Genomic DNA, 21298 nt, shown 5'->3' with positions numbered 1-21298 from the left:
CTGCACAGTCTTCTAGGTCTAAAACAAAAGGAAAACACATTCACAAGCTGAGGGAAGGGGACATCAGTGGACCCCATCGTGAGGCACCAGGACACTAGATTTGGCAGTTTGGCACAGTGAGTATACATACGGGCTTTGAGCCAGGCAAACATGTGACCATCTTAAGCCTCAGTTTCTTCATCTGTATATGGACATTTTAATAGTCCATCTCTTACAGAGCTGCCATATTAAATGAGATAATGCATGTAACAGAATGTTCAACGTTCCTTGCACATACTTAGACCAATAAAATGTCAGCTTTTTTTTTTTATTCCTACTAGAACTGGCAGAGGCTGATAATAGGTGGAAGTTGACATTACCCGACACAGAAAATAAGTGAAGCATGAATTTATGGAATTGTTGGTCAAAATACATGTCTGTCATTTTTGACAAATTGCTGAAGGGAATCATAAGTACTATAGACCAGTGACTCTAACTTTAGTAACAGAAAATCTGGCAGGCTGATAAACTACTAAATATACAAACAGAGATGTGTATGCATACACACAGGTACAGACATACCTTGGAGATAATTGCAGGTTTGGTTCTGGACCACCACCATAAAGAGAATATCCCAATAAAGGGAGTCATGCAAGTTTTTTGGCTTCCAAGCATATAGAAAAGTTATGTTTACACTATACTATAGTCTATTAAGTGTGCAATAGCATTATGTCTAAAAATACAATGTACATACTTTAATTAAAAAATGCTTTACCACTGGGACTTCCCTGGTGGCGCAGTGGTTGAGACTCCACACTCCCAATGCAGGGGGCCCAAGTTTGATCCCCGGTCCGGGAACTAGATCCCACAGGTATGCCGCAACTAAGAGTTTGCATGCCACAACTAAGGAGCCGGTGAGCCACAACTAAGGAACCTGACTGCTGCAACTAAGGAGCCCACGAGCCACAACTAAGGAGCCCACCTGCTGCAACTAAGACCTGACGCAACCAAATAAATAACAAATAAATAATTTTTTTTAAATGCTTTACTTCCAAAAACATTCTAACCATCTGAGCCTTCAACAAGTTGTAATCTTTTTGCTGGAGGAGAGTGTTGCCTCCATGTTGAGGGCTGATGACTGATCAGGGTGGTGGTTGCTCAAGGTTAGGATGACTCTGGTAATCTCTTAAAATAAGACAACAATGAAGTTTGCCACATTGATTGACTCTTCCTTTCACAAATGAATTCTCTGTAGGCATGCAATGCTGTTTGATAGAATTTTATCCACAGTAGAATTTCTTTCAAAATTACAGTCAATCCTCTCAAAACTTGCTGCTTCTTTATCAACTAAGTTCACATAATATTCTAAATCCTTTGTTGTCATTTCAACAATCTTCACAGCATCTTTGCCAGGACTAGATTCCATCTTAAAAAACTACTCTCTTTACTCATCCATAAGAAGCAACTCCTCATCCATTAAAGTATTATCATAAGATTGCAGCAATTCAGTCACATCTTCAGGCGCTACTTCTAATTCCAGTTCTCTCACTAGTTCCACCACATCTGCAGTTACTTCCTCCAATGAAATCTTGAACCCCTCAAAGTCACCCAGGAGGGTTGGAATCAACTTCTTCTTAACTCCTGTTAATGTTGACATTTTGACCTCTTCCCCTGAATCATGAGTTTTCTTAATGATATCTAGAATGATGAATACTTTCCAGAAGGTTTTCAATTTACTTTGCCCAGATCCATCAGAGGAATCGCTATCCATGGCAGCTATAGAATTACAAAATGTATTTCCTGAAAAATAAGACTTGAAAGTTGAAATTAATACTTGGTCCATGGGCTGCAGAATGGATGTTGTGTTAGCAGGCATGAAAACAACATTAATCTCATTATACATCTCCATCAGAGCTCTTGGGTAACCAGGTGCATTGTAAATGAGCAGTAATATTTTGAAAGAAATCTTTTTTTCTGAGCAATAGCTCTCAACAGTGGGCTTGAAATATTCAGTAAACCATGCTGTAAACAGACATGCTGTCATCCAGGCTTTGTTGTTCCATTTATAGAGCAAAGGCAGAGTATATTTAGCACAATTCTGAAGGGCCCTAGAATTTCAGAATGACAAATGAGCATTGGCTTCAACTTAAAGTCACCAGCTGCATTATTCCCTAACAAGAGAGTCAGCCTGTCCTTTGACGCTTTGAAGCCAGGCATTGACTACTCCTCTCTAGCTATGAAAGTCCTAGATGGCATCTTCTTCCAATAGAAGGCTGTTTTGTCTACAATGAAAATGTGTTGTTAAGTGTAGCCACCTTCATTAATTACCTGAGCTAGATCTTCATAACTTGCTGCAGTTTCTACATCAGAACTTGAGGCTTCATCTTGCACTTTGATGTTATGAAGACAGCTTCTTTCCTTAAACTTCATGAATCAACCTTTGCTAGCTTCAAATTTTTCTTCTGCAGCTTCCTCTCCTCTCTCAGCACTCACAGAATTAAAGAGAGTTAGGGCCTTTCTCTGGATTAGGTTTTGGCTGAAGGGAATGTTGTGGCTAGTTTGGGTCTTCTATCTAGACCACTAAGACTTTCTCCACATCAGCAATAAGGCTGTTTCACTTTCTTATCATTCATGTCTTCAGCGGAGCAGCACTTTTAATTTCCTTCAAGAACTTTTCCTTTGCATTCAGAACTTGGCTAACTGTTTGGTGCAAGAGGCCTAGCTTTTGGCCTATCTCGGCTTTCAACATGCCTTCTTTCACTTGAACATTTAGAGGCCATTGTAAGGTTATTAACTGGACTAATTTCAATATTGTTGTGTCTCAGGGAATAGGGAGGCCTGAGGAGAGAGAGAGAGATGGGGAACGGCAGTCGGAGGAGCGGTCAGAACACACACAACATTTATCGATTAAGTTCACTGTCTTAGGGACTTTCCTGGTGGTCCAGTGGTAAGACTTCACCTTCCAATGCAGAGGGTGCAGGTTCGATCCCTGGTCCAGGAGCTAAGATCCCACATGCCTCACGGCCAAAAACCAAAACATAAAACAGAAGCAATATTGTAACCAATTCAATAAAGACTTTAAAAATGGTCCACATCAAAAAAAAATCTTTAAAAAAATAAAAAATTCACCGTCGTATATGGGCACGGTTCATAGTGACCCCAAACAATTACAATGGTAACATCAAAGATCACTGATAGCAAATGTAATAATAATGAAAAAGTTTGAAATATTGTGAGAATTACCAAAATGTGACACAGAGACATGAAGTGAGCAAATGCTGTTGGAAAAATGGCACCAACAGACTTGCTCAATGCAGGGTTGCCACAAAACTTCATTTTGTGAAATATGCAACATCTGTGAAGCATAATAAAGCAAAGCACAATGAAACAAGGTATACCTGTATACCTACAGATTTGAAACCACCTAAAAAAAATAACATAAATCCTCCCTGACCTCAACTGTTACTAACAAGTAACCATATATTTAATCCCACATGAAAATATATTATGACATTTGTAAAGTACTTAATTATAGATGCAAGGATAATTTACAGCAGAATGTATGTGCATGAAATGCAAGTCTGAGACCACAAGTCACAGGTGCAAGAGATAGAATTTTATTTTTCTGGAATTCAGTTCATTATCTATTTCAAACTCTCATTCAGAAACTAAATTTCATGCAATACAAAGCCCTCCAGCCACCCCACAACTACCTCCCGTCCACTGGAGTGAGGAGACTAAAGCAGCATAAGTAACAGTTCCCCTAGTAGCCATAGCAGAGCTTGAAATGAAAGGAAAACTAGGTAATACTGACCTTGTGTTCACTTAAAATTTTTACATTTTTTTCACCATGCACTTTTATGTTAATTTTGAGTTTTCATATATTGCATTAAAATATTATTTATCTTGATTAGTGAGTTCTTTGGTACCCCATTAAATTTTGCACCCAACGTGGGTGACTCACATGTTCCACACTAGTCTCAAACCTTCTTCTTTCACCCTGAGATCAAGTTTAAGTTCCAGGAGCTTATATAGTCGTGAAGGGTGAAGAGAGTAGGCTGGAGATGTAGGGCTGTCGTCTATCGAAACCAGCATTCTTTGAGATGCATGTTGTTTATCTGGTTTAAGGTCATTGATCCACTCAGGTTTCTGGCAGGTCATTTGGCCTCAACTTCAAGACCCTTCAAAACTGGCCCTTATTAAATCACTTCCATGCCCATTCCAAGTTGCTCAGAAAACATTCATCTGCAATTCCATATCACTCTGGGGCTTCAGATCAATTATTAGGGTTGTGTGAGATACTTTACCACCTCTGTCCTACTCTTGCATACAAAGAAATTGTTCTACTCCTCTGCATGGCACAAAAAGATAGGCAGGAGCCCTGGGTGGTTGATTGAAGCCCATCTTCCTGGACCCATCACACCACAAATTTTACACTTGATGTGTAATTTCAGAATATGTCCAGTCCTTGGCAGTCCATCTACTTTCCCAGGCTCCACCTGGGAATGGAGGCACATGTCCAGAGGGTGCTGATAAATGTTTAACAACCAGTTCTCCAAGGTGGGATGGAAGAGCATTTGCCAATTTTCAGAAAGGAACACTCTCACCAGGGCTGATTTCAAGTCACCCGTGTAATACCAACAAGCTCACTCCACTCCTAAAAATGTGACAACTGGCTCTCAGAAGCAGGGAAAAAGCAGACCCTGCACACTACAGCACAGGTCTCCTCAATTTCAGAGCCCCCAAAGCCTATCCAAGATCTCTGTCATTCTAGGGTTAAGGGCAAAGAAGGCAAAAAAGCAAGTGTTAGCCTCCAGTTTTCAGTGACAATCTCATATCTAATCTCTTGTTTGCCTTCTCACTTTCTTTCTTCTCTGGCCAAGAAAAATATGGAGCAGAAAAAACAACACTTTATCTAATCTTCCAATCCATTGACTACTGGAAACAGAAATAGATTAGGCAAGAATTTACCTCTTTTGTAATCTGATTTATCTGTGTTGTCCCTTCCCTATGGCAATGTAGGCAGAATACCTAACTGTTGAAATGGAGAAAACTGGATTTAGGAAATGTTAAAGGAAAATGTATCAGTTTACATCTCAACACATATTATTCCACCACATAGTCAAAATAATCTCCAAAGATAAGTGAAATAATAATCTCTTATTTAACAACTTACAATTTACTTGTTCATGTTGACCTGAAACAAACAGACTGTCAGATGTTTCTCCAGCAAAGATGGGTTCATTCAGGATCAGCGGAGAATTGCAGTTTGGGGTCTGCAACCATAGTGAGCCACATGCAAGTGCCCACATGGCAAGGGAAATTTTAAGGAGGGGAAAAGGAAGTTGGAAAGGCTATAGTGCTCCCGGTGAATCTGAGGTTCTTGATGTCTTGCCGCAGAAAAAATTCAGTGAGAGATAAAGTGATAGGTAAGAAGTGGATTTATTGAGAGAATATTTAGAAAGAAACACACTCCACAGGCAGAGTGTGGGCCATCTGAGAAAGCAAGAGAGCCTCAAAATATGGTGTGGTTAGTTTTTCTGGGCTGGATAATTCCAAAAGCTAATGAGTGGGAGGATTCTTCTGATTATTTCAGGTAAGGGGTGGAGATTTCCAGGAATTGGGCCACTGCTCACTTTTTGGCCTTTTATGGTTAGCCTTAGAACTGTCATGGTGCTAGTGGGTGAGTCATTTAGCATGCTAATGTATTACAATGAGCATATAATGGGGCTCAAGGTCTACTGGTAGTCAAATCTTCCACCATCTTGGATCTAGTTAATCCTAACCAGTTTTTGTCATGTCCCATGCCTATGTCATTCTTTTAAAGGTTGTGCCCTGCCCCCTTCCCTCCTGTTTCATTAGGATACAAATAATTCATGGCTTTTCATTGGCTGAGTCCTTGTCAGGAAAGAAGTCTTTCTTCTTCCTTCTGGGCTCTGCTATCATCACAGGGCGTGAGAACTCCTTCTTCTGGTCTCTCAACTCTATTTAATTGAGGTTTCTGCTTAATAATGTTTTGCATGCAACACAGATTTATTGCATGCTATTACAAGTTCATTAAGTGTCAGGGTCTATGCTAGGTACTAAATATATAAAGATGAGTAAGTCTGGCTAATCTTTAGGAGTTCACAAACCTCACAGACATTCTCTAGAGTATTGGTTAAAATTAAATTATATATATATATCCATATATATATATATATCCATATATATTTGATCACAAACCATATATGCATATAAATTATATAAACTATATGCATACCACATAATAAATACATATATACACTATATATACACATAAACTTAGGTGTTAAAAGTGAACAAACGACAAAAAAAAAAAAAAACCAAGAAAATGATTTATTGTAAATCCACCTTTACAGAGGGGTAGGGAAGAGCTTTGTGCTCAAAAAGAGGCTTCTAGATGTTGGCAATATTCTATTTCTTGATCTAAGTGGTACTTACATTGAGGTTCCTTGATTGGTACTATACATCTATAGCTTCATGTTATTTTTATTATGTTATTTTCTTATTTTAAATGCCCCGCTAGTGGTTTTGCTAGTTGACTATGTCAAGAATTTTTCTTTTCATGCCCCATATTTTTAGTCCTAAGCATAATCACTTCTAGGTTTCCCAGCAAGCTGAGTTTCTAATATTCCTGAGGGTGGCTGTTTTGGAGACAGTATCTTTGTGTTTTTTTCCTAACAGCTTTATACATTTAGCCCTCATTTTCTTTTCTAAACAGAAATGGATATGTTTTATCCTTCTCACCAACAGGATGTTAAATTAAATTGTGCTGGGATCAGTTTTCATGATGGCCCAATACTGAACAAAGAGATACTTTCTTGTAGATGAATTTTAAATAACTCTAGGGTATGTGAAACCACCAGCAACTGAAGATAGACAACGATCCTGCTTTTTCATAGGACAAGGACTGGGGCTGGGATCTCAATTCAGACCTGTGAACAGAGGAAGCTTGAACCAGCAAGACCCCAGGAATCAGGGTTTGGGGCAAGGATATTCCATAAACTAAAAGGGAGCAACAAAAGGAAAATCCGCAAAAATTTCTTAAGGTCTCAGACCAGAGAGTACTGCCTACATGTTCAAAAGGCTCATAGCAGATTAGTATCAGTAAGTAGCTCATACTCAGCTACTTACTAATTATGGGACCTGAAGCAATTCACTCCACCTCTGAGCTTGCTTCCTCACATGTAAAAAAGGGAATAATAACAGTAACTACTTTGGGGGATTTTTATAGGCCTATGATGATGTATGTTGAATGCTCTGTATATGTAAGGGTACATGATTACAGAAATATATTCATTTTAACAAAATTATACAGTAAAATAATTTGGATGTTACCTAGATTTATTTTGCTAGCATTTTATTGTGGAAACTCCCTAAGCCAGTAATGTATTTATTATCCAGGGACAGACATTTTGTTTATAACCTAAGATTGTCTAATGGCTAGTGTTAAAAGAAACAAGCAGTTATAGGGCTTCCCTGGTGGCGCGGTGGTTGAGGGTCCGCCTGCTGATGCAGGGGACGTGGGTTCATGCCCTGGTCTGGGAGGATCCCACATGCCATGGAGCGGCTGGGCCGGTGAGCCACGGCCGCTGAGCCTACGCGTCCGGAGCCTGTGCTCCACAGTGGGAGAGGCCACAACAGTGAGAGGCCCGCGTACCGCAAAAAAAAAAAAAAAAAAAAAAGAAACAAGCAGTTATAACCAACTGACAGATTCCATCTAGAACATACAATTTGAAATATTTATGTCAATAAATATAATTGAGCATAAAAATATTATTTTTAAGTTGCTCTGAGTGCACATGGTAACATATATTTCTAAAAATACACAAAGGTACTCAAACCACATGTGCAGAAGACATAAGGGAACTTTTATCTTCTATTCTTTTGCCTGTACTTTCAGGTCTCAGGCCTTCATAACCTCTCAAAAAAGCTCCACATCTTATAAGGACAGTAGAGAGGCCACAGAGCCATTAATTAAGTGACAGGAACTGGATCTCAGAAACCCTTCTCTCAGTCCTTGAGCTAGACTAACTTCACGCTAACTCTCAACAATTAGTGTATCCAGACTACATGGATTTTGCTACCTAATTTTCCAAAATAATGGTTGAGGGAAATTTTAAAACTCCTGACTATTTGTCCCTGACTCATATACTCTCACCTAGGAAACTGCCCGGGGCAGGTTCCATTCCTCACTATTCCCATATAAATGGGAAATTCGATTTCCTTCACTACAGCTACTTACTAATTACCTCCTTGCTCCCTTCCACCATCACACTGACACTTCTCCCATCCATCCCCCAGACATTAGTTCCAGGGATTCCCTCAAATCCCAACTCTTTACACAATATTTGGAATTGCACATGATTCCAATGCAAGAAAATGGTAGGAATCCCCTCCCATTACTACCACAGTCTGATGACCCCCTCCCCAGTTTTTACCTTAGTAGTAAACCAAATAACCCCCCCAATTAAAAAAAAACAATCCCCTTCATCAATCAATCATCAAATGCTACTTCAATAGAGAGATCTCTTAAAAGAAATTTTAGGACTTAAAAAAAGCATGAATCAGCCAAGAACTACTGAACATATTTTGGAATTACATATTCCTGGCAGTGTATAATATGCCAAGTCTTTATACCGAGATTTCATCTTGGCTTAGAATGGATTCTCCATTCTATGAAGATCAAGGTCGGCATCAATGAATGGGATATTGTCAGTCTTATTGGAATAGACTTGGGGGAAAATAAAACTGTCACATCTGTTCTTTTCTAAAGTCCTACGTACTTTCTGCCTGACAGAGTAGAACATGCATGATACTTTCAAGCTTTTAGGCTGCAAGAGAGAGGTCCACCACAGGCCTCACTGAGGACTGATTAAAGGTTTATGATGTTATATTTGGCATTGCAAGGAAACCAAAGCTAAATTGATAAAGTTCCTTAGAAGAACTTTATAAGCAAAGCAGTTGAAACCCCCCAAAGAAGAAAATTCCATCACTGTAGTTATGTTCAGGTCTGTTTTGTTCACTTTTGTATTGTAGCTCTATTGTCTGGCAGAGTACTTGATATACAATTAATATATAATAAATATTTGTTGAATTAAAAAAATGCTACTTCATTACCCCAGTCAATCAACCAATCATTGACCACTCAACAACTGCTGCTTCATTACATAACTACAGTTCTTACTATTTTACTTAATCCTCCCTTCACCCCTCAGTCCTAACTCGTTTCTCCTCACTCAACCATCCACCAGAAGGAACCTCCCTGACAACCTGTATGGAGTAGATTTCTCTCTAGACTATCTCAGTACTCCATCATGCCACCATTCAATTGTTTCTTAATCCTTATCCCAATATAATTGTTTAATGTTTCTTGCTTAGTGTTAATACTTTTTTTGGTTTATAATCCCATAAGATATTTTGAGTCCCACAGGGGCAGGATCTTGTCTGCCTAGTCCACCTCTTTGCCCCAGCACCTGGACCAATGCCTGACACATAGTCTGTCAAAAATAGGAAAGGGTCTAAGTTTTTATCCTACTTGCAAGCCAATAAGTTAGCCTGCACAATTTCACTGATGCTGATAGAAGACACAAGACTCTGGATCAAAAATGAATCACATCAATAGCAGTAGGCAGATTATTGGCAATTTTGCCCAGTTCCCTGAGCCCAAGTCCTATAGGGTGACACCAAAAGGGCCAGATGATACCTGCACACACAGTTGGGTTGTGGTATAAGACATGAACCCTGAGTGTAGAGATCCCAAAAGTCTTATAATGGGCAGTAAACATGCCTGCCCTTCATTCTAGAGGGAGATATGATCTCTATCTTCCAAAGCCATTCACTATATGAACATCATGAAGGATATTCTGGGACAAAGAGCAGTCAGTGCCTCTCTTGTAAGATGTGTAGGAACACAAGAGACCCATGAAAAATTGTCTGCCAACAAGTAGAGGATCAGAAAATATTTGTTGATTGAATGAATAAATGAACTAGAGCACCAATCCAGCATACATGGTGGAATTAAAAATATAAAATAAAAGATAAATAAAATAATTTTTTAAATAAAATAGTAAAATAAAATAGGAAGTCTCCTTCTTTTCATTTCCAAAGACCCCTCCTTACCCAGTGGTATGCTGGCAAAAATTTAGCAACCAACTCTTTGTTTTATAGCATTTCTCAGTTTTCTTGGTAAGAACATTCCCAACAAGACCAGCTACAGGCTACTGATGTCACTGATTGCAGAGTTGTGAGAGACACACAGCAGCACACTGTTAGCTAGTATTTTCACCATACAAATACTAAACATGTAAATCACCTCAACAAGTGATTTTACTATCAGTAACATAGTAAAATTATAGTAAAATAATTAAGGAGTGATGAGTTTTGAGCATGTATTATCTTAGTTTTAAAAACAATTTAATTGTAAGTTTATATGGTTTAATTTTTAATAACATCTTTAACAACTGGCTCACAAAATTCTTGAAAATGTAACACTGGGCTCTTGTGAGTGGGTACGATCAAGCTCCAACACACCACAGCCCGTACTGTTGTTATTTCCTATCCCTCCCTGTCTTTGGTGTCACTCTGGTTCCTCCAGCCCCTTTATGTACCTTATTTCCAGATCGTCTGTTTCTCTTAAACTGGGCTTCTCATCCTGTTCCTCAAGGCTGAGCTCTGCCTCACTTCCTTTACTACCCTCGCCTGACCCTGTTCCCCAAAACCTTCAGGTCTGTACTTCACAACTGCCAGCCCCTCTCCCGCTAACACTAACACATACATCATACCAGCCCATGGAAGCTCCCCCCAACTCCGCCGCCCCCAGGGAGGGGTCCAGGGATTCCACGTAGCCTTCATCAGTAATCATAGCCATAGCAGGGGAGACCACCACTGGATTCCCAACTGATACCTTTCAAGGCATTTTCTCATGGAATCATTGTCACAACTTTTTGTTAGGCTCTTTTGGTGTCATATTTTAAGTACCTCATGTATTCTAATTGGGATTTATAAACAAATCAGAGATGCTGATATCTCTTCTTATATGAAAGATGCATTTGGACTTCCTAAGTTAGAAAGGAACTTGGAAAACATATTCAAATAGAAGACTACTTGACGTATATTTATATACTTTTGATTTATAGAACTATGTCCACGAGAGGGCAGCAAAAAATTTTATATGTGAATAACATTCACTCAATGCAGAAATTGAGAACAAATGTGTATTATTACTTGCTAAATAGAAAACCAATAGAGTCCTAGACAGCAACATTACTTCAAGTTTATGTGGCAATAAATAAATAAATAAATAAATAGGAGACCTTATTTCTTAAGACTAAAAAAAATCATGAATGCATTAATATTCCCATTTATTTTTTGAGAATTTCAATATTATGAAGAAATATCATGATAAAGCTCAGATTTCATTTTTTACCTCAAAGCCTCAATGCAGTAGTCCCCTTTATCCACATTTTTGCTTCCCATGATTTCAGTTACCTTTAGTCAACTGTGGTCTGAAAATATTAAATGGAAAATTCTAGAAAAAAACAATTCGTAAGTTTTAAATTACAGCCATTCTGAGTAACATGATGAAATCTCTCACCATCCCGCCCAGGAAGTGAAACATCCTTTTGTCCAGGGTATCCACACAGTATACGCTACCCACCCATTACTAGAGGAAAAAACATAGTATATATATATGATTTGTTACTATCCACGGTTTCAGGCATCCACTGGAGGTCTTGGATATCCCATTGATAAGGAGGGACTACAGCATTAACTTGCTTAGTAGTTGAATCTCCAGGTGGTTACTCACGGATCCATTTAACATATATTATTTGCACACTTCTCATGTTCAAAACATTGTGCTAGCAATCACCACTTCTGAGGCATAACTTGAGGAATGCAAAAATGATTGCCTGTCTGTATTAGTCAGAGTTCTCCAGAGAAACAGAACCAACAGGAGATACATATGTGTATAAAGAGATTTTTTTTTTTTATGAATTTGCTCATGCAATTATGGAGGCTGGAAGTCTGAAACCTGTAGGGCAGGCTGGCAGGCTGGACATTCAGGCAGGAGTTGATGGTGCAGTCTAGGAAACCTCAGCCTTTGCTCTTAAGCCCTTCAGCTTACTGGGTGAAGTCCATCCACATTATAAAACTTAATGTCCTTTACATAAAATAAGCTCAATGTAGATATTAACAACATCTAAAACATGCCTTCACAAAAACACCAAGTTTAGACTTTAATAACTGGTTACAATAGCCTAGCCAAGTGGACCTATAAAACTAACCATCACACTGCTCCAAAACATTTCCCTGTCCAAGCGCCATGTCTCAGAAATGCCATCCTTGGAAAACTGTGCTTTGAGTCATGAATTGCTCTTCCCAGATACCTTCTAAAATTCATATATCCTTGCTGGGTAAATACACCTATTTAGACACTAATGTGTGTCTGCCAGGTTATCACATATGTTTCTCCAGACAAAAGAAAGTCTATGGCATTCTGTAAGCACAGAGTAGCAGGAGGTTCTGATATGCTAAAAAGAAAGCTGTGATTTATCATCAACAACCACCAATATCCTAATTTTACATACAACTTCCCCTCCTCAAAAGAGCTGGTGTTTTTGGTATGGTGTAAGAAACTACATATTTGTTGTTTTCAGAAACTGCATCCACCTTGTAACCCAGCAACTAAACAACTACAGCATGATGCTTCACTCCCTAACCCTTGTTCAATGTGACATGCAAAGTTTCAGTTCAAAGTGCTTTGCTTAACAGAATCCAACAGCACATTAAAAGGATCATACACCATGTTCAAGTGGGGTTTTTCCAAGGGATGCAAGGATTCTTTTTTTTTTCTTTTGAATCAGTTATACATATACATATGTTTCCATATCCCCTCCCTCTTGCGTCTCCCTCCCACCCTCCCCATCCCACCCCTCCAGGCGGTCACAAAGCACCGAGCTGATCTCCCTGTGCTATGCGGCTGCTTCCCACTAGCTATCTACCTTACGTTTGGTAGTGTATATATGTCCATGCCTCTCTTTCGCTTTGTCACAGCTTACCCTTCCCCCTCCCCATATCCTCAAGTCCATTCTCTAGTAGGTCTGTGTCTTTATTCCTGTCTTACCCCTATGTTCTTCATGACATTTTTTTTTCTTAAATTCCATATATATGTGTCAGCATACAGTATTTGTCTTTCTCTTTCTGACTTACTTCACTCTGTACAACAGACTCTAGGTCCATCCACCTCATTACAAATAGCTCAGTTTCGTTTCTTTTTATGGCTGAGAGGATTCTTCAATATACGCAAATCAACCAATGTGATAAACCATATTAAAAAATTGAAGGAGAAAAACCATATGATCATCTCAATAGATGCAGGAAAAGCTTTCAACAAACTTCAACACCCATTTATGATAAAAACCCTCCAGAAAGTAGGCATACAGGGAGCTTACCTCAACATAATAAAGGCCATATATGACAAACCCACAGCCAACATCATTCTCAATGACAAAAAACTGAAACCATTTCCACTAAAATCAGGAACAAGACACGGTTGCCAACTCTCACGACTATTATTCAACATAGTTTTGGAAGTTTTAGCCACAGCAATCAGAGAAGAAAAAGAAAAAACAGGAATCCAAATCAGAAAAGAAGAAGTAAAACTGTCACTGTTTGCAGATGACATGATACTACACATAGAGAATCCTAAAGATGCTACCAGAAAACTACTAGAGCTAATCAATGAATTTGGTAAAGTAGCAGGATACAAAATTAATGCACAGAAATCTCTTGCATTCCTATACACTAACGATGAAAAATCTGAAAGAGAAATTAAGGAAACACTCTCATTTACCATTGCAACAAAAAGACTAAAATACCTAGGAATAAACCTTCCTAAGGAGACAAAAGACCTGTATGAAGAAAACTATGAGACTGATGAAAGAAATTAAAGATGATACAAACAGATGGAGAGATATACCATGTTCTTGGATTGGAAGAATCAACATTGTGAAAATGACTATACTACCCAAAGCAATCTACAGATTCAATGCAATACCTATCAAACTACCAATGGCATTTTTCACAGAACTAGAACAAAAAATTTCACAATATGTATGGAAACACAAAAGACCCCAAATAGCCACAGCAATCTTGAGAAAGAAAAATGTAGCTGGAGGAATCAGGTTCCCTGACTTCAGACTATAATACAAAGCTACAGTAATCAAGACAATATGGTACTGGCACAAAAACAGAAGTATAGATCAATGGAAAAAGATAAAAAGCCCAGAGATAAACCCACACACATATGGTCACCTTATCTTTGATAAAGGAGGAAAGAATATATAATGGAGAAAAGACAACCTATTCAATAAGTGGTGCGGGGAAAACTGGACAGCTACATGTAAAAGAATGAAATTAGAACACTCCCTAACACTGTACACAAAAAGAAACTCAACATGGATTAAGACCTAAATGTAAGGCAGGACACTATAAAAGTCTTAGAGGAAAACATAAGCAGAACACTCTATGACATAAATCACAAAAGGATCCTTTTTGACCCACCTCCTAGAGAAATGGAAATAAAAACAAAAATAAACAAATGGGACATAATGAAGCTTAAAAGCTTTTGCACAACAAAGGAAACCATAAACAAGACAAAAAGACAACCCTCAGAATGGGAGAAAATATGTGCAAACAAAGCAACGGACAAAGGATTAACCTCCAAAATTTACAAGCAGCTCATGAAGCTCAATATCAAAACAACAAACAACCCAATCCAAAGACCTAAATAGACATTTCTCCAGAGAAGACATACAGATTGCCAATAAACACATGAAAGGATGCTCAACATCATTAATCATTAGAGAAATGCAAACCAAAACTACAATGAGGTATCACCTAACACCGGTCAGAACTGCCATCATCAAAAAAAATCTACAAACAATAAATGCTGGAGAGGGTGTGGAGAAAAGGGAACCCTCTTGCACTGTTGGTGGGAATGTAAATTGATACAGTCACTATGGAGAACAGTATGAAGGTTCCTTAAAAAACTAAAAATAGAGCTATCATATGACCCAGCACTCCCACTACTGGGCATACATCCTGAGAAAACCATGATTCAAAAAGAGTCATGTGAGCTTCCCTGGTGGCACAGTGGTTGAGAGTCCGCCTGCCAATGCAGGGGACACGGGTTCATGCCCCAGTCCAGGAAGATCCCACATGCCACGGAGCGGCTGGGCCCGTGAGCCATGGCTGCTGAGCCTGCACGTCCGGAGCCTGTGCTCCGCAACGGGAGAGGCCACAATGGTGAGAGGTCCACGTACCACCAAAAAAAAAAAAAAAAAGAGTCATGTACCACAATGTTCTATTTACAATAGCCAGGACATGGAAGCAAACTATGTGTCCATCAACAGATGAACGGATAAAGATGTGGCACTGTGGCTTCCCTGGTGGTGCAGTGGTTAAGAATCCACTTGTCAATGCAGGGAACACGGGTTTGAGCCCTGGCCTGGGAAGATACCACATGCCACGGAGCAACTAAGCCCATGCGCCACAACTACTGAGCCTGCGCTCTAGAGCTCATGTGCCACAACTACTGAGCCCACGTGCCACAACTACTGAAGCCCGCACGCCTAGAGCCTGTGCTCCGCAACAAGAGAAGCCACTGCAATGAGAAGCCTGCGCACTGCAACAAAGAGTAGCCCCCGCTTGCCGCAACCAGTGAAAGCCCGCACATAGCAACGAAGACCCAACGCAGCCAAAATTTAAAAAATTTAAAATTTAAAAAAAAATTTTAAATGTGGCATATATATACAATGGAATATTACTCAGCCATAAAAAGAAGCGAAATTGAGTTATTTGTAGTGAGGTAGATGGACCTAAAGACTGTCATACAGAGTGAACTAAGTCAGAAAGGGAAAAAAATACCATATGCTAACACATATATATGGAATCTAAAAAAAAAAAAAGGGTTCTGAAGAACCTAGGGGAAAGACAGGAATAAAGATGCAGATGTAGAGAATGGACTTGAGGACACGGAGGGGGAAGGGTAAGCTGGGATGAAGTGAGAGAGTGGCATGGACATATATACACTACCAAATGTAAAATAGATAGCTAGCGGGAAGCAGCCGCATAGCACAGGGAGATCAGCTCAGTGCTCTGTGTCCACCTGGGGTGTGGGATAGGAAGGGTGGGAGGGAGACGCAAGAGGGAGGAGATATGGGGATATATGTATACATATAGCTGATTCGCTTTGTTATATAGCAGAAACTAACACACCATCGTAAAGCAATTGTACTCCAATAAAGATGTTAAAAAAAAAGAGTGCTTTGCTTATTGTACTTCAGTTAAAAGATTCACAGGATTTCCCTGGCGGTCCTGTGGTTAAGACTCTGGGCTTTCGCTGCAGGGGGCGTGGGTTCGATCCCTGGTTGGAGAACTAAGATCTTGCATGCCGTGCAGCATGGCTCGGGGGGAAAAGAAAGAAAAAAAGATTCACGAAAAGAATGGATAACCTGACTCCAATGATGAGTCATTGGACTCCAAGACAAACCCAAAATGAGAAATATTCTAGTAAAAAGGGAAGAATGTGTTTTTTAAAACTCTCAATGTCATAAAAGACAAAAATTAAAGGCAAAGACAAAGATTAAAAGACACTAAAGATATATGACAAGTAAAATCAGTACATCACATCACCCTAAACTGGATGCTGTACTAGAGAGAAAAAAAAACTGCTACGAAGGACAGTGGTCAGTTCACAGACTGGAACACAGACAGTGAACTGAATAGAGGTCAGGGTTGTTTTGCTTTTGTTTTTAGTTTGATAACTGTGCTATGATTATGTGGGGGAGTGTCATTCTTAAGAGGAGATTGGGTTTAGAAAAAAATGAATAATACATATATATGTGAAGAAAGAGCAAGTGATAAAGGAAATGGAACAAAATGTAGGCAAATCAGGGTAAGGGGCATACAGGTATTCTTTGTGCTGTTCTTACAACTTTTACTGACTTGAAATTCTTTCCAAATAAAAACATTTTTAAAAAGTTTATCAGAATTAGCTATGCTCCGTTGTAAGAAATTCATTCATATGCTCTAAATTGATAGTGATATTGCTTCAAGAAATCAACCCATCAGGATTCTTTCTAACTCACATCATATCACAGTCCAGTATGAGTGGTGATGGGGGAGAGGGAGGCTCCCTCCTATGCCTGCAATTCAGGAACCAGGATCCTTCCCATCAGAGGCCCCACCCTCCTTTGGTTCCCTAGAGTCCTCTCCAATCAGCCAGGGAATAAAAGAGAATTGCACATGGATTGTTCTCTATGTGACAATCTGGAAATGGTCCCATCCTTCTTGTTCACTTGCCATGGCCTAGAACACTCACATGGTGACACCTACCTGCAAGGAAGCCTAGAAAATGTGGTCTATCTGGGGGCTCAGGAGGACGATAATACAGGTGTTGGGGAGCACTAACATCTGCCAAAATTAGTATCTTATTTTACAGAGATTTGGGGACACTTAGTGGAAAAAAACAGAGAGAAGAAATAACCCCTTCTGAGAAAAGTGAGCACAGAAAATTGCCTTGAGATCAAAATAATCTTGAGATCAAAACTATGTCTAGGGCTTCCCTGGTGGCGCAGTGGTTGAGAGTCCGCCTGCCGATGCAGGGGACACGGGTTCGTGCCCCGGTCCAGGAAGATCCCACATGCCGTGGAGCGGCTGGGCCCGTGGGCCATGGCCGCTGGGCCTGCGCGTCCTGAGCCTGTGCTCCGCGACGGGAGAGGCCACAGCGGTGAGAGGCCCGCGTATCGCAAAAAAAAAAAAAAAAAAAAAAAAAACTATGTCTAGGGCTTCCCTGGTGGCGCAGTGGTTGAGAGTCCGCCTGCAGATGCAGGGGACACGGGTTCGTGCCCCGGTCTGGGAAGAGCCCACATGCTGCGGAGCGGCTGGGCCCGTGAGCCATGGCCGCTGAGCCTGCGCGTCCGGAGCCTGTGCTCCGCAACGGGAGAGGCCACAACAGCGAGAGGCCCGCGTACCGCAAAAAAAAAACTATGTCTATCTCTCAAACTCTTTCTCCTCATGGAGGATAAACAGTCAAGACGGTGGAGTAGAGTTGAAATTGGAGGCAACTTAATATCAGAAACTGAGTTTTTAAAAAATAGTCAAAGAAGTTATTTTATATGTGTGCACCATGGCATTAACAATAGAAATACAGGGCCATGATGCCTGCAAAACTAGGTGGACGCTCAGGGATGATGCACAAACCTGGGATGGGTTTCTCAGTGTGGAGGACTTACTCCTCCCATCTGCCTATCCATCCGCCTCTCCCCATTATTCTCCTTCCAGGAACATTTCCAATTATGTCTCTTTCATGAAATCTCTTTGCTCCAGATAACATTCATTTCTTTCAATTTGTCTCTTATTGCCTCTCTAGCTAACATGAAATGTTTTAGACTGTGACAATTCTTGCTTCTGTGTTTAGAATAATTATTCAAGTTTCCAGAATATATCTGGTCTCTATTTTGTATACCTTACACTTAGCCCAGTGTTGGGCCCATAAAAAGGGGTGAATAGATATTTGTCACTTGATTTGCTTCCATTTCTGGAGTTGGGTGAGTGGGGTGTCTCCTTAGAACACACAGATCTTAGTTGCTAAGAGAAAACTTATGAGTTCTCCTCCAGCATACTCTCAGACAAGGACCAGTCACACTTAATAAGTGACTGAGCATAGCCACTTTGAATAAAGTGTAAAAGACCATTCTTTCTATTGTTTTAAAGTCTTTATTGAATTTGTTACAATATTGCTTCTGTTTTATGATTTGGTTTTTTGGCCTCAAGGCATGTGGAATCTTAGCTCCCCGACCAGGGATCGAACCTGCACCCCTTGCATTGGAAGGCGAAGTCTTAACCACTGGACCTCCAGGGAAGTCCCCAGACATTCTTTTTAATCACATTCACCTTTTTCCCCTTAAACTCCTCATGAAGACTTTGGTAATCTCTAAAAAAAAAAAAGATGGATATGGTCTAGGTTCCCCAGACTGAAATGAGCATGGCAAGGCCAGCGTTCTGGACAAAGGGCTGATTTCTATGTTTTGCTCCTCTGGGCCCCCAGTGCAGACAGCTGTTTTCAGGTAGTGTCTTCCCAATCCAGTTATTTACAACAACATGTGAAGCAAGCTTTAACTGAAGGACTTCGTGACAATAAAAGGGTTAATTTAAGTGAAAAGGATCTGTATTATAAAATTTTAAAGTGACAATATTTTACTATACAGTTAACTAATAATCATATAAATATCATAATAATTATATACTGAATACAAATAACAAATGGCATACAGAGAATTCTAGTATTAATTTCCAATATTTTCCTCAGTATGTCTTGGGTGAAAATCCTTAGTCAAGGATGATTAATAGAATCATCACCAGGTTCAATTCAGGTCCGATTTCTCTTGTCTCCTGCTTATCCAATTTCTTCATCCCTTCTCCTGAAAGCCACACTGTTTGTGGTTTTACAGGCGTGCACCACAGTCACTTCCTTCTAGCAGAATCGTTATTCATTTTTTTTTTTTTTTTTGCGGTACGCGGGCCTCTCACTGTTGTGGCCTCTCCCGTCGCGGAGCACAGGCTCCGGACGCGCAGGCTCAGCGGCCATGGCTCACGGGCCCAGCCGCTCCGCGGCATGTGGGATCTTCCCGGACTGGGGCACAAACCCGTGTCCCCTGCGTTGCCAGGCGGACTCTCAACCACTGTGCCACCAGGGAAACCCCCAGAATCGTTATTCTTACTATCTGCTCGTGGGCTTGCTCAATGTTCCATTTAATATCTGCTCTTAATAGTTACGCTGTTAACACAGGTGTTTTCATTGCTCTCCACTATGCCTACACAATGCCTTCTAACATTTGCCTCTGTTTTGAGCCGTCTGTGTCCCATGGGGAGCACTCACTTAGGGTATATTCTATGTTCGGGTGATGGAGAGGGCTCTAATTTCCTCACATTTGAAGAGGAAGAAAAGCTACTTAATGAGAGCAGAGTTGAAAAAGACATCACCTCCTGGGAAGTAACAGGGATGCCATGCTTACTTGCCCCTGAAATAGCATCAACTTTCAACCCAGAAGTTTCAGCTCAGGAGTATTTAACTCTATCATGCAATATCATGTTGGCCACATTAGTATGTGTTATATTTCTCAATATTTCTATGGGCAATCTAGCAAAGTATCAGAGAAAAAATTGCTTTCTGAAATGCATATAAAAACCAGATCAGTGGCAAATGCAGAATACCAGATATTTCAGAGGAGAATATTGTTCCACACTTGTCAGTTTGATGTGTCTGCTTTCTCAGATTTCTCAGCTGAAATATCTTAGCTTTCTTCCTTGAACGAAACATTTCATATTTTCATAAATTGTGTTTATAATATTCACATAATAAATATTATAAGTGCTTGGTCTCAACTATAAGAGATCACAGTACTCTTTCATGTGAGAACACTCATGCCATCATGCTCTGAAGTAAACAGAATCATGGTACATGCAGGAAAAATGTACTTCTCTGCTCACTTATCTCTAGTTTATGGTTTGGCACATTTTCTAACTTTAATCCATTAATTCAGTCAGTTACTACACAACCCCACTGAAATCAAGGCCATGGAGTTCAATTTAACATGGATCAGTTGTAGTCTCACTATGTTTGGTGACAAACACACTAAAACTTTCATCTTGATCAGTCCTCCTACAAATCCATGTCAAGGGTCACAGGTGAAATCAGAGAAGATGTTCATCACAACCATTTGAAAAACAACTTCAAATGCATGCGCTGACAAGGGTCAAAAACACCAGCTGCCACTGGAAGGATGATATGCCTTAACTGGTTTACAAATCTTATAGGGAGCAATGATAAGAAGCGCCTTTCTCATGTCACTTACGTTGACCTAAAACAGACTGTCAGATGTTTCTCCAGCAAAGATGGGTTTATTTGGATTAGCGAGAATTGCAGTTCAGGGCCTGAAACCATGGTGAGGCACATGCAACTCCCCACACAGCAAGGGAGGAAGAATGCTTTTATAGAGGAGAAAAGGAAGTTGGGAGGGAGGGCTATAGTAAACAATCCATAGCTTTTCATTGGCTGAGTCCTTGCCAGGAAAGAAGAGGAGTCTTTCTTCCTCCTGTTGGGCTCTGCTATCATCACAGAGCATGAGAGCCACCCCCTTCCAGTCTCCCAAAACTATTTAATTGAGGTTTCTATTTATTAATTTTTCACACTTACAATATCATGAATTTTCAAAAGATATACACAGGTTTT

Source organism: Hyperoodon ampullatus (assembly GCF_949752795.1).
Source record: "Hyperoodon ampullatus genome assembly, chromosome: 5".
Taxonomy (NCBI): Eukaryota; Metazoa; Chordata; class Mammalia; order Artiodactyla; family Ziphiidae; genus Hyperoodon; species Hyperoodon ampullatus.
This window is presented reverse-complemented; position numbering follows the sequence as displayed.